Source organism: Vulpes lagopus, chromosome 3, assembly GCF_018345385.1.
Source record: "Vulpes lagopus strain Blue_001 chromosome 3, ASM1834538v1, whole genome shotgun sequence".
NCBI classification, from domain to species: Eukaryota; Metazoa; Chordata; class Mammalia; order Carnivora; family Canidae; genus Vulpes; species Vulpes lagopus.
Window position 1 is genome coordinate 111,069,660 of NC_054826.1, and position 12,754 is coordinate 111,082,413.

Genomic DNA, 12,754 nt, shown 5'->3' on the forward strand with positions numbered 1-12,754 from the left:
AAGGGCGGAGCGGGGAGGGTCGGGAGCCGTACAGGGGAGGCTGGGGTGGCCCGAAGGGCCCCTGGATGTGGAAGGATGTGGATGCAACCCCCAGCTGCGCGGTTAACCCTGGACAAGTCTGTAGGACTTGCTTTCATCTCTTTTGTTCCTTCCACGTAGCCTAATTGTTGACGGCCCACTGAGCCCGTGCTAAAATGCAGGAGATTAACGAGAAATCCAGTTGCCAGCTTCCGAGAAATCAAAAGTTCAGACGCCACCAGTTCCTGCCTGGCACACGGAGCTACACCCGGGGAACACGTGCCATGTGTAAATGCGGCATCGCGGCCTGTCCCCTGGCCACAGTCTCCACCCAGCTCAGTTCCCTTCCTTCTGTGCCCCGTGGGACCTCTGGTAGAAGCTCAAGTTGCAATGCCTTGAACCTCAGGCCAGCCCTCAAGCACCACAGGAACCCCCAGTCTGAGAGGGGGTTACAAACATCACTGTGACCAAGCTTAAGATGGTAATAGTGGCAACAGCAGGGCCTCTCGTTTCGCGCTCACCATGCACCAACCACTTTTGTGAAACACAATGTGCGTGATTAACTCACACTCCTCAAACCACCTGCTAGACTGCCTGCTTTTTTAAGTGGTGGACGCTGCCAGGGGACCCTGTTGTGAACTATTGAAAAGCAGGTATCCAGGCAGCCCCGGGTGGCTCAGCGGCTTAGCACCACCTTCAGTCCAGGGCCTGATCCTGGAGACCTGGGATCGAGTCCCACGTCAGGCTCCCTGCATGGAGCCTGCTTCTCCCTCTGCCTCTCTCTCTCTGTGTTTCTCATGAATAAATAAATAAAATACAAATAATAAAAAAAAAAAGCACGTATCCCCAGTGGGGGACATATCTCCCCAAGAGGGGCCACAACGCATATTCTTTTTGTGTATAAAACACAGATATACATATAGTGCATAAATAGCATATAGCATATCTGGGGTATTAAAATTTCATAGTATTAAAATATCATGATTAGGAAAAATAGTGTAAAAACACTCCTTAAGGGCAGGCTGTAATGAAAAAAGTGTTAAGAAACTCAGTTGCAAAGGAACAAGTAACAGAAGTATCCAGTTTTAAATCTCTCATTAGTCCATCTTCCTCTATCATAATCACACATTTACACTAATGTCCTAGTGGGGGCGGGGGATGCCATTTATTACAGGAGTTCAAGTTCATAGCCACCCCGGAGACAGAGAAACTGGAAAAAACGGTCGCTCTCCAGCCGAAGCCTCCATGCAGAGGCTTGAAGCAGATCAGCCTTGAAAATATTGATCTAAGAAGTGCTTACTTCTCTTTCAGATACCCCAAGGGCCAGACAACTGGCATAAGGAAAGCTTGATTCCCTTTCAGATGCCTCCAAGGACTGAAGTGTGTGGGAAACCACATGGCTCCCTAATGAAGCCCAGAGACCACTCCTGTCCACTGCTGTGAGTCAGGCTGTGGGTGTAGTGTGAGTTAGGTTCTGAACCCAGGGAGAGCCAGGAGTCCCTGGGATGGAGCAGTAATCACCGCAGGCCCTTTTGGGATGTTGATCTCGGAAAGAGCTACTCCAACCTTAATCGGAGTCAGCGCCAAAGTAAATTAGGCCAGAGAGTAATTAACAACTTCCATCCACACACCAGCATCACAAGCCAAGAGGAAAACACGATGCTAAAATCTATTCCTGCTTTATGCACACAAGTAGGGTTTAAATCAACTTGATAAATTACCTGGCCACATTATTTGGGGTCATTTATTTATTTATTTATTTTTACTTTTTTATTTGGGGTCATTTAAAAGGGGAGAGGCTTTGGCAAGAATTTCATCTGCAGAACCTGTTGGCCTGGATTCAGACTGAACATCTGTTTTTGTTTGGTTGGTTTTGTTTTTGCTGCTAAGCCACATAAATGTTGCTGGCCATTTTTGATGGGACAGTATACTGAAGTTCAAATAGAAAAGCGCAGCTGTAAGAGGAGTCAGGGGGCGCCTGGCGGGCTCAGTTGGTGAACTTTGTGACTCTTGATCTTGGGGGTGAGTTTGAGCCCCACTTTGGGTGTAGGGATACTTAAAAGTTTTTAAAAAGGGGCTCCTTCGTGGCTCAGGTGGGTAGGTAGGTGGCTGCCTTCAGCTCAGGTCATGATTCTAGAATCCTGAGATGGAGCCCCAGGACGGTGCTCAGCAGGGAGTCTACTTCTCCTTTTGCCCTTCCCCCTGCCCCTGCTTGTGCGCACGCTCTCTCTCTCTCTCTCTCTGAAATAAATAAACGAATAAAAATTTAAAAATAAATAATTTTTAAAAATCTTTGAAAAAAGAGTAGTTAAGAAAATATGGAACTCTTACAACTCAATAACAAAAAGACAGCCAATTTTTAAGTGAGCAAAAGAACTTGAATACACATTTCTCCTACGAAGCTATACAAATGGCCAATAACCACATAAAAAAAATTGCTCAACATCATTAGTCATCAGGGAAATACAAATAAAACTACAATGATATAATCATTTCACACTTATTAGACTGGCTAAAATTAAAACAAAAACAACCCTCCCCCCTAAAAAGAACCCAAAGCAAAACAAAAAAAGCCTACAAATAACAGATAACAAGTCTTGGCCGGGATGTGGAAAAATTGGAATTCTCGTGCATTGCTGGTAGAAATGTAAAATGGTGCAGTCGCTGTGGGAAACAGTTTGGAGTTTTCTCAGTAAGTTAAACAGAATTACCATATGAGCAATCCCACTCCTAGACATACCCTAAAGAATTGAAAACATACAGGCACACAAACACTTGAACATGAATGTTCATAGCGGCATTATTCGCAGTAGCTCCCAGATGGAAACAACCCAAATGTCCACTGATGAGTGGATAAACAAAATGTGGTATGTCCATGAAATGGCGTATTATTCAGCCATAGAAAAGAATAAAGTACTTATGCATGCCACAGCATGGATGACCCTTGAAGCCACTACACTAAGTAAAACAAACCAGTTATAAAAGACCACATATTCTACAATCTCTTTCACTATGAAACATTAAGAATAGGAAAATCTATAGAGATGAAAAGTAAATTAGTGTAAAGTAAATTGCTTAGGGCCAGAGGAACCAGGGTATAAGGGAATTAAGCTAAAGGGTATGAGGTTTATTTTTTGATGTGATGAAAATGTTTGAAAATTGGCTGTGATGATGGTTGCACTGTGAGTATACTGAACCCATCGCACTGGATACTTTAAAAGGTAACTTGTGGGTATCCCCGGGTGGCTCAGTGGTTTAGCGCCTGCCTTTGGCCCAGGGCGTGATCCTGGAGACCCGGGATCGAGTCCCACGTCGGGCTCCCGGCATGGAGCCTGCTTCTCCCTCCTCCTGTGTCTCTGCCTCTGTCTCTTTCTCTCTCTCTCTGTATCTATCATAAATAAATAAATACAAAAATAAATAAATAAATAAATAACCTTAAAAAAAAAAAGGTAACTTGTACATTATGTGAGTTATATCTCAATAAAGCCGTTCAAAACAAAACAAGAATATCCAGGAAAGCTCTGGAAAGTAAAAGTAAGGAGAGTAAGCTAACTAACAGATTTTTAAATAGACTATAAAAGTACAATAACCCCTGTGGTAACAGTGCAGGAGTAGACAGATATGAAACAGACAGGAAAGTCAGGAATAGACCCAAATACATACATGAATTTTGCGCTTGATATAAGCGGCATTTCAAATCAGTGGGGGAAATGTGGATTACTTGATAAATGTCATTTGGGACATCTGTCTTATGGGGGGAAAATAAAGCTGTACCCCTACCTCCTTACACCAAAATTGACTCCAGAGAGAACAAAGGTTTATTTTTATTTATTTATTTATTTATTTTGTTGAGAACAAAGATTTATTTTATTTTTTTTAATTTTTTTTATTTATTTATGATAGAGAGAGAGAGAGAGAGAGACATAGGCAGAGGGAGAAGCAGGCTCCATGCACCGGGAGCCTGATGTGGGATTCGATCCCGGGTCTCCCGGATCGTGCCCTGGGCCAAAGGCAGGCGCTAAACCGCTGCGCCACCCAGGGATCCCGAGAACAAAGATTTAAATGCAAAATGTAATTGTACAAAACTCAAGTCTCAAATAGATTTTGTCATAATCTTGAACTGGAGGTCTTTTTAAGCGTGAAATAAAGCACAGAAACCATAGAGAAAAGATTGGCCAATTTACGACGTGAAGTTAAAACTTCTATATGGTCAGAAAGACAAACTGGAGAAACCCTTCACAGTCTATATCAAAGATAAAAGATAATTTCCTTTAAAAGATTGTTTTAGGGACACCTCGGTGGCTCAGCGGTTGAGCATCTGCCTTCAGCTCAGGGTGTGATCCCAGGGTCCTGGGCTCCCTGTGAGGAGCCTGCTTCTCCTTCTGCCTGTGTCTCTGCCTCTCTGTCTGTCTCTCATGAATAAATAAATCTTTAAAAAATAGTGATTTTTTTAGGTTTTTTTTTTTGCATATATATATTTTTTAAATAACAGATGTGTGTTCCAATCCCAGAGCACACACTCCATACTCTCAGCACTAACCACCAGAGAGAAGGCCAAAAGATAATTTCCTTGGGGTACCTGAGTGGCTCAGTCAGTTAAACAACTGCCTTTGGCTCAGGTCATATCTTAGGGTTCTGGGATCAAGCCCTGCATTGAGCTCCACATCAAGCTGCCTGTTCAGCAGGTGTCTACTTCTTCAGTCTCCCTCTGCCCCCAACTCATGTTCTGTTTCTGTCTCTGTCTCTTCTGTCTCTATCAAATAAATGAAATCTTAAAAAAAAAAAAAATTCCCTTAGGATACAAGGATCTCTTTAAAAAGTAAAAAAAAAAAAAAAAAAAAAAAAGAAAGGAAAACAAAAAACCCCACCTTTTATTCACTAGGAAAAAAAACCTCATAAGATACAAAATAAAAATGGTAAAGAAGTCTACAAAGGTGCTTCAACATCACAAAATTTTCAAGTCCAAATTAAAACAGGAGGTTTTTTACAGATTTATTTATTTGAGAGAGAGAGAGAGTGGTGGGAAGGGCGGCCAGAGAGAAGCAGACTCCCCTCTGAGCACAAGGCTCCATCCCACAACCCCGAAATCATGACCTGAGCCCAAACCAAGGGTCGGATGCTCAGCAGACTGAGCCAACCAGGCACCCCCACAAGTCCGCTGTTGTAGTGCAAAAGCAGCCATAGACCATACGTAAATAAACCTGGCTGTGTTCCTATAAAACTTTACTTATGGACACTAAAATTTGAAACTCATATAATTTCCATCGGTCACAAAGTATTATTCTTTTTTTTCCCCAATCATCTAAAAATGTGAAAACTATTCTTGGCTTGTGGGCTGTAGAGTCACAGGCAGCAGACTGGGTCTGACCCACAGGCCATCTTTTGCTAATCTGCTCTAGACTATGACTTCTGCATTCTCTACAAATCTGTGTTCACTAAAAGAACAATATGCTTTCTCTTCAGAGTTCTTCGGGAAAAGTAGAATTTGGCATGATGACTAGCATACACCAGAACCCAGTGCGCCATATAGTCTAGAGTATCTCGAAGCCCATGGAGAGCAAAGGGAACAACTGGTTTAACCTGTCAATGCCAAGCCATCATTCTCTTAGACCATTAGGGCAAGTTCCTCCATATGAGGAAGGAATCTCAGAAGTAAAGCCAGACTGGTTTACTGGGGGAGAAAACTAAATCAAGTTTGGACAAGGGCCTAGTGTAGTACAGTTCTGGAGAGCTTGCCATCAGGAGTTATCACAGGACAGTGCAAGAATGATCTAGTCCACCCAGCAATGCCTCTCCTGGGTATATGGAAGAGAAGTGAAGATCTATGTTCACACAAAACCTAAAGGGAGAAACAGCTAATGAACAGAGAAATAAAACATGGTGTATCCACACATGGAATACAGTACTCAGCAATAAAAATAAAGGAAGTATCAATACATGTAGGACATGGATGGACCTTGGAAATATGCTAAGTGCAAGAGGCCAAACACAAAAGACTACATGTGGGGCACCTGAGTGGCTCAGTGATTGAGCATCTTCCTTTGGCTCAGGTCATCCTGGGGCCTGGGATCAAGTCCCTCATTGGGCTCCCCACGGGAGACTGCCGCTCCTCTGCCTTTGTCTCTGCCTTTGTCTCTGCCTCTCTCCTTGTGTCTCTCATGAATAAATAAATACAATCTTTAAAAAAAAAAAAGACAACATGTTGTGTGATTCCATTGATAGATATAGATTAGATATATAGATAGATATAGATATGGATATAGATATATAGATATAGATAGATATAGATATAGATATAGATATAGATATAGATATAGATATAGATATAGATATAAGGGTGCCTCCGAAGAGAAGGGAATCTCTCTCAGAAGGCTTTCGCAGCAGACTTCCCCTTAGTTCACATTTGCTGAGTTCACAAGCAGACAACAACCAAACAGCAAAGGAAATGCGCAACCCTGGTTGCACATTAGAATCACCTGGCATTTTTAAAAATGCCAGATGCCAGGGGCCCAACTTCAGGCCATTCAAATCAGAGGCTGAGTCAAAGGGTCCAGAGTCGGTGAAAAATGAGAGTAAATCTAAAAACTAGGACTGGGTCATCTCCTGCTGAAAACAAACAAACAAACAACAACAACAACAAAAAACAAGTAGGGATGGGAAGCAGAAGGAAAGGACAAAATGGGTGGGAAAAGTGACAGGATGGGAGAGAAGAAGCCACTGTGTCTCCACTCTCTGGTGAGTTTAATCAACAGTTCCCAACGCATGCTCTGTTCCTTGTGCTCATTCATGTGAGAAATAGTTACTGTGCTGGCATGTGCTGGGTGAGGGGGTCGGAGCCCTGAACTCAACAAGCATGGTCCCAGCTGTGTGCTTTTTCACTCCACATTATGCCACTGATGTGCAGCTGGATCGTGCCAGGTCCTTGTCACTCATAGTTTTGGCTTGACCAGTATTCATCGTGTGACTACAGCGCAGTTGATTCACTCCACTGCCCCACTGCTGAGCATCCAGATTTCGGTTCTTGTGAACAATGCTGGTATGAACATGCCTGCCCATATTCAGGAGTTTTTCTTGGGTGGAAGGCATTTTTCTTGGTGAAGAAGGACTGAAATCACTCTGTCACAGAGTATGTGAATATTTAACCCAAGGAGATAGAGACAAACTGGGTTTCATAGACTGTGTTGCTTACACAGTTGTATACAATTTTACATTTCCATCACCAATGTATAAGCATCCCATATATTTATAACCCAAATGCTCTGGATTTGTTGAATGACATTAAATAAGTAAAGAAAAAGTGTATTACTGCCAGGATCAGAGGAATCTCATGGAAATATGGAGTAGGCGGTTCCCCAGCCACCCGACTCCCTCTAGGGGCAGGTCAGTTTCCAAGCCCATACTTTGGAACTCAAGCACTGGGAGGTTTTAGAAAAAAAGATAATTTATTTTTTAAAAAAAGATTTTATTTATTTGTTCATGAGAGACACAGAAAGAGAGGCAGAGACATGGGACAGAGGGTAAAGCAGGATCCCTGCGGGGAGCCCAAGGACTTAATCCCAGGACCCCAGGATTATGACCCAAGGCAGACGCTCAATCGTTGAGCCACCCAGGCATCCCCAAAAGGATAATTTAGAACTGTCCTTCCAAAGCATGAGCTCTGGCCCCAATCCCATGGTATCTCACAGTTCCGATGCTTCCTAAATTCTCCTTCCATTAATTCAGATTTTAAGGGGAACAGATCTACTTGGTTTAGCTGGGGTCAGATATCCCTGCCCAGTCTACTCTGAGGCCGAGGAGTCATGGTCACTTTGAATCAAATGTGATCCCAGGGACCCTGGGATCATGACCTGAGCCAAATCCCTCACCTTTTGCAGGGATCGTGAAGGCTTTTCCAAAAGAAGAACTGCAGGTGAGACATGCATCCCCAAAGTGTTTTCCATGCCTACCTCTGCTCTCCCTAAACTAGAGGAGGCCACAGCAGATATACATGGCCAGCTGGCCTCATGCAAATAAACTAGCAATTCCCCCTTCGCACTGGAAAGCATGAGGCAAAGGATTTAGCACTCTTATCCAGGACAATAGACAGCTCTTAGACAGGAAATTGAGTTCCTAAGTCAACATGTAATTCAAAAAGCAACTGCAGGGAAAGTTACTCATTACCATGAAACACAGCATTGGTTTTGTGTCTATGAACTTGTATGTTAACCCATACATCTAACTGAATAATGTTTGTCAGATAATGAGATAGTGGAGGAAAAAGTACTGTACACCTTTTGATGGATAATCTTCCTCATCTAGTGACAACACAATTTAAACTATTAATTTTCCTCTTTTCTGGGTATATAATTGGATTCAAGTAAGTTAAGAAAACACACGTTTGATTTAAGCAGTGGGTCAAAATTGAAACACATCAACTTCTCCATTCTCATAGAAAGTTCAAGAAGACTACATAAGCCAGGCAGCTGGCACGTTTCATGCCTTGAGATACTAGACAATGAGGTTATGAAACCATCACAATTAGCAAGACATTTAAAAACTAAACATCCAATCTAACTGTAGTCTTATGAAGACACAAGCAACTTAAAACTACACTCTGATATCATTTTTAATTTTTGAAATTGGAAAATATCCAAAAGTTGGATAAACACTGTTGAGACTATAGAGATTATAGGTATATTCATCTCTTGTAAGAGGCTGTGTTAATTGGCATAGCCCCTGTAGAGGTCACACGGGCACTATCAAAATTATAAATGTGTATACCCTGATTCTCCAATTCAACTTCTAAGAATTCACCTTACAGATACACTTGCACACTTGTGAAATGATGTAGACACAAAGCTATTTGATGCAGTGTTTTTTTTCCAGAAAAAAAAAAAAAAAAGGAAACCACTCAAGTATCCATTAGGTTAAACAAAGTCCGAAACTTGAAATACAATGATGCTGTAAACAAAAAGAAAAAGAACATTCCTACAAACTGATATGGAGAGATCTCCAAGATATATCAAATGAGAAAAGCAAAGTGCAGTACAGTGTGTATCATTGTGAACAAATATGCTATCTTTTCCATAATAAGTTGAGGAAAACAAAAAATATATATATATGTTCCTATGTACTCATATTTACATAACTAAACCTTGAAGATACCTAAGAAACCTATAAAGACAGGAGGGCAGAGTGCAACTTAGGTGGATGGGTCACAGTAAGTGAAGGGGGACTTTTCACTTTATAGTTTTGCAGCTGGTTAGGTTTTAAACTGGGCGAATGTATTCCCAATTTAAAAATTGAGTTACAAAAAATTAAAAAAAATAAAAATTGAGTTACAAAAACTGTTTATTAGTTCAATGGAGAAGGAAATAAATCCAGCATCCAGAACCTAAGATCAAATCTCTGCAATCTGAGAGCAAAATGTATTTTATACCATTAAATACACAAAATCTGATTTTAAAAGTGTATTTCAAGGCGCCTGGGTGGCTCAGTCTGTTGAGCATCTGACTCTTGATTTTGGCTCAGGTCATGATCTCACAGTCGTGAAACCAAGCCCCACATCAGGCTCCCAGCTGGCCATGGAGTCTGCTTAAGATTGTCTGTCTGTCTGTCTCTCTGCTCCTCCCCCTCCCCTCTCCCTCTCAATAAATATATAAATAAATAAAATTTAAAAAGTGTATTTCATCCCTAATGCTTTTTACCCACGACTATCTATGTATGGGTATCATATCAAAATAATTACATGGAGTGAAAGACGCCAGACTCTCCTTCCCCGCCAAAAGTACATCCTGTCTGATGCCATTTATATAAAACTCTACAAAATGCAAACTAATCTATGGTGACAGAAAGCAGATCAGTGGTTGCTGGGGAGGGGTGGGCAGGAAGTGTAGGGAGAAACAATTAGAAAGGGATACCAGGAAGCTTTTGTGTATAATGGGTATGTTTGCTCTCTTGATTGCGTGAGGGTTTTATGGGTGTTCACATATGTCAAAATGTATTAAATTGTGCACTTTTCATATGTGCAGCTCATGGTTGATCACACCTCAACAAACTGTTTTTTTTTCCAAAGATTTTATTTATTTATTTGGCAGAGAGTGAGAGAGCACAAGCAGGGGGAGTGGCGGGCAGAGGGAGAGGGAGAAGAAGCAGGCTCCCTGTGGAGCAGGGAACCTGATGCAAGACTTGATCCCAGGACCCTGGGATCATGACCTAAGCCAAAGGCAGGCTTTCTACCCACTGAGCCACTCAGGCCCCCCTACAAAGTGTTTTTTTAACAAAGCATTTTTTAAAAAGATTTTATTTATTTATTCATGAGAGACACAGAGAGAGAGGTAGAGATAGGCAGAGGGAGAAGCAGGCTCCACACAGGGAGCCCGACATGGGACTTGATCCTGGGACTCCAGGATCACACCCTGGGCCGAAGGCAGGCTGAACCGCTGAGCCACCCAGGGATCCCCAACAGAGCATTTTGTAAATTAATGCCACCATTTCCTCTATTTTTAATTTCAGTTTTACTATATTTTATGACATATATATCTATAATTTAGAATGGGAGTTATGTATGTAATTCATCAATAATTTGACATATACTTGAGGGTGCGTGTTGGAAAACCTTCTGGCTCAGAGAGGTGTGTAATCACGAGGGCATGGGAAGGACTGGTTGAAGCCAGTGGCAAACCACACTTTTGCCCACTGCACTCTACTGCCTCCTGCTGCAAGTAGGTTTGTAGTCAGGATCTTCATGATGAGGAAGGATGACTCCAGGGGCAAAGGACTTGTATCAGAGATCTATCTAGAAACAAATTCTTCTAAACCACACTCATGCACGCACACGCACACTCATGCATACACACATGCATCTACACAGCCATTCACACACATATTGCCCACATGCATACACACACATCTGTACATATACCACACACACACGCGTGCACACACACGCATATACATACTCACATGCATATACACTCTCACGCATATGCACAGCAGGAAGCAGCTTCAGATCTCTTACTACCACACAGCCTCAACAGAGATCAGAGGAACAATTCAAAGCCCCGAATGAGAAAAAACAAAAGCAAAATGATGTGGCCAAAGCTGGAACTTCTAAACCTTTTCACTAGGAGGGCTGGGGCACAAAGGGGTCTTGGACTCCCCTCCAGGCCAGCATTCTTCATCCTTTCTCACGGTAACTCAAAGACTTAAAACCAAACCTCTGGTCAGCCAGGGGATGTGAAAAGTTAGCTCTAAGAACTGTCCTGGCCAACAACTACTTACTTCCCAATGAGCTCTGAGAGAAGCTGATGCTCAGGAGAGGACCTGACAGGTGCCTATTCACTGTGGTTTTCAAGGACTTAAAAGGTGGGTGAGCCCATTGCTTCCACCTAGGTTTGGGTTTGGGGGGAAATTAAGTGTTCTTTTACAATGTGCTTATATTTTATTTGACACACAACTACTATGTATGAGACCCACCACACTTTGACCAAAAGAGCACAAATCCATAGGTCTGCTTCTCTGCTTGCTTTTAACCTTTCATGGAAGTATAATCAGCTGCGTGACCTGGTATATTTTCAAAAATCGCCTTTCCAAATGTAGTTCTGAAGTGCACATTGGTTGATATTTTTATTTACATTAACAACAAGGAAGTGAAAAGTAACATAGCAAAGACATATTCTGGAACTTCACTGTTCTTCAATGACATGAACATCTTTGCTAAACCGGAAAAGAGGTTTCCAAGACCAGAAGAATATTTCCCCACTTCTTTTATGGCATTCCCAGGCACAAAACAGTTTTATCTATTTATTTTTTAAAGTAGGCTCCATGCTCAGTGTGGAGCCCAACACAAGGTTTGAATTTATGATCCTGAGATCAAGACCTGAGCTGAGATCAAGAGTCTGTCGCTTAACTGACTGAGCCACCCAGGTGCCCCATAAAGCACTTTGAAATTTAATCTGCAGTGTTTTCTGCACTTTCTTAAATCTAGGCAGTCAACGAAACAATAAATCAAGCCCCATTTTGCAGCATCTGCTGACTTCTGTGGTGTAAATTCTCCTGCTCCCGCTGGTTTCAAGTTGCTGATGTGATGTCACCCAGCTTGCAGCCGGAAGGCGATGCATAGTAGCGATCATTCTAGAGTACTCCCACCATGCAGACACCATCCATGGAGGCGAATCATCTACAGAACAGAGAGGACAGTAAAATAATTAGGAAGTGATGCATTTTGAGTATTTATTACATTTGTTTTAAATATATTTAACTGGAGGTTTATGTAATTTTAAAAAAGATTTTATTTATTCATGGGGGGTGGGGGGCAGAGGGAGAAGCAGGCTCCATGCAGGGAGCCTGACGTGGGACTCTATCTCCAAGATCAGGCCCTGGGCCGAAAGCGGCGCTAAACCTCTGAGCCACCCGGGCTGCCCTGTAATTTAATTTTTGACGATGGTTGTGACTAATGGACAGCTCACAAAATTCTGAAAAATGTGACACTTGGCTCTCAGAAACGGACTCCAGCACACCTGTGAAACATACACAGAGAAGTGCCATACAATCAGCATGCATATCGAGAAACACAACGGGGCCAGCTCTCCCCACTGTCAGGAGGCTCCTCTCCTCTGCCCCTTGGTGGGTGACCCATCCCCTGACTTCAGCAGGTGACACAAGTGAAATCGTAAACCTGCAGTTTGCAGTGCTACCGCTAGAGGCCTCTCGTGAGGCAAAGACAGGAGGCTCCAGCCGACACCCAAACCCGGGC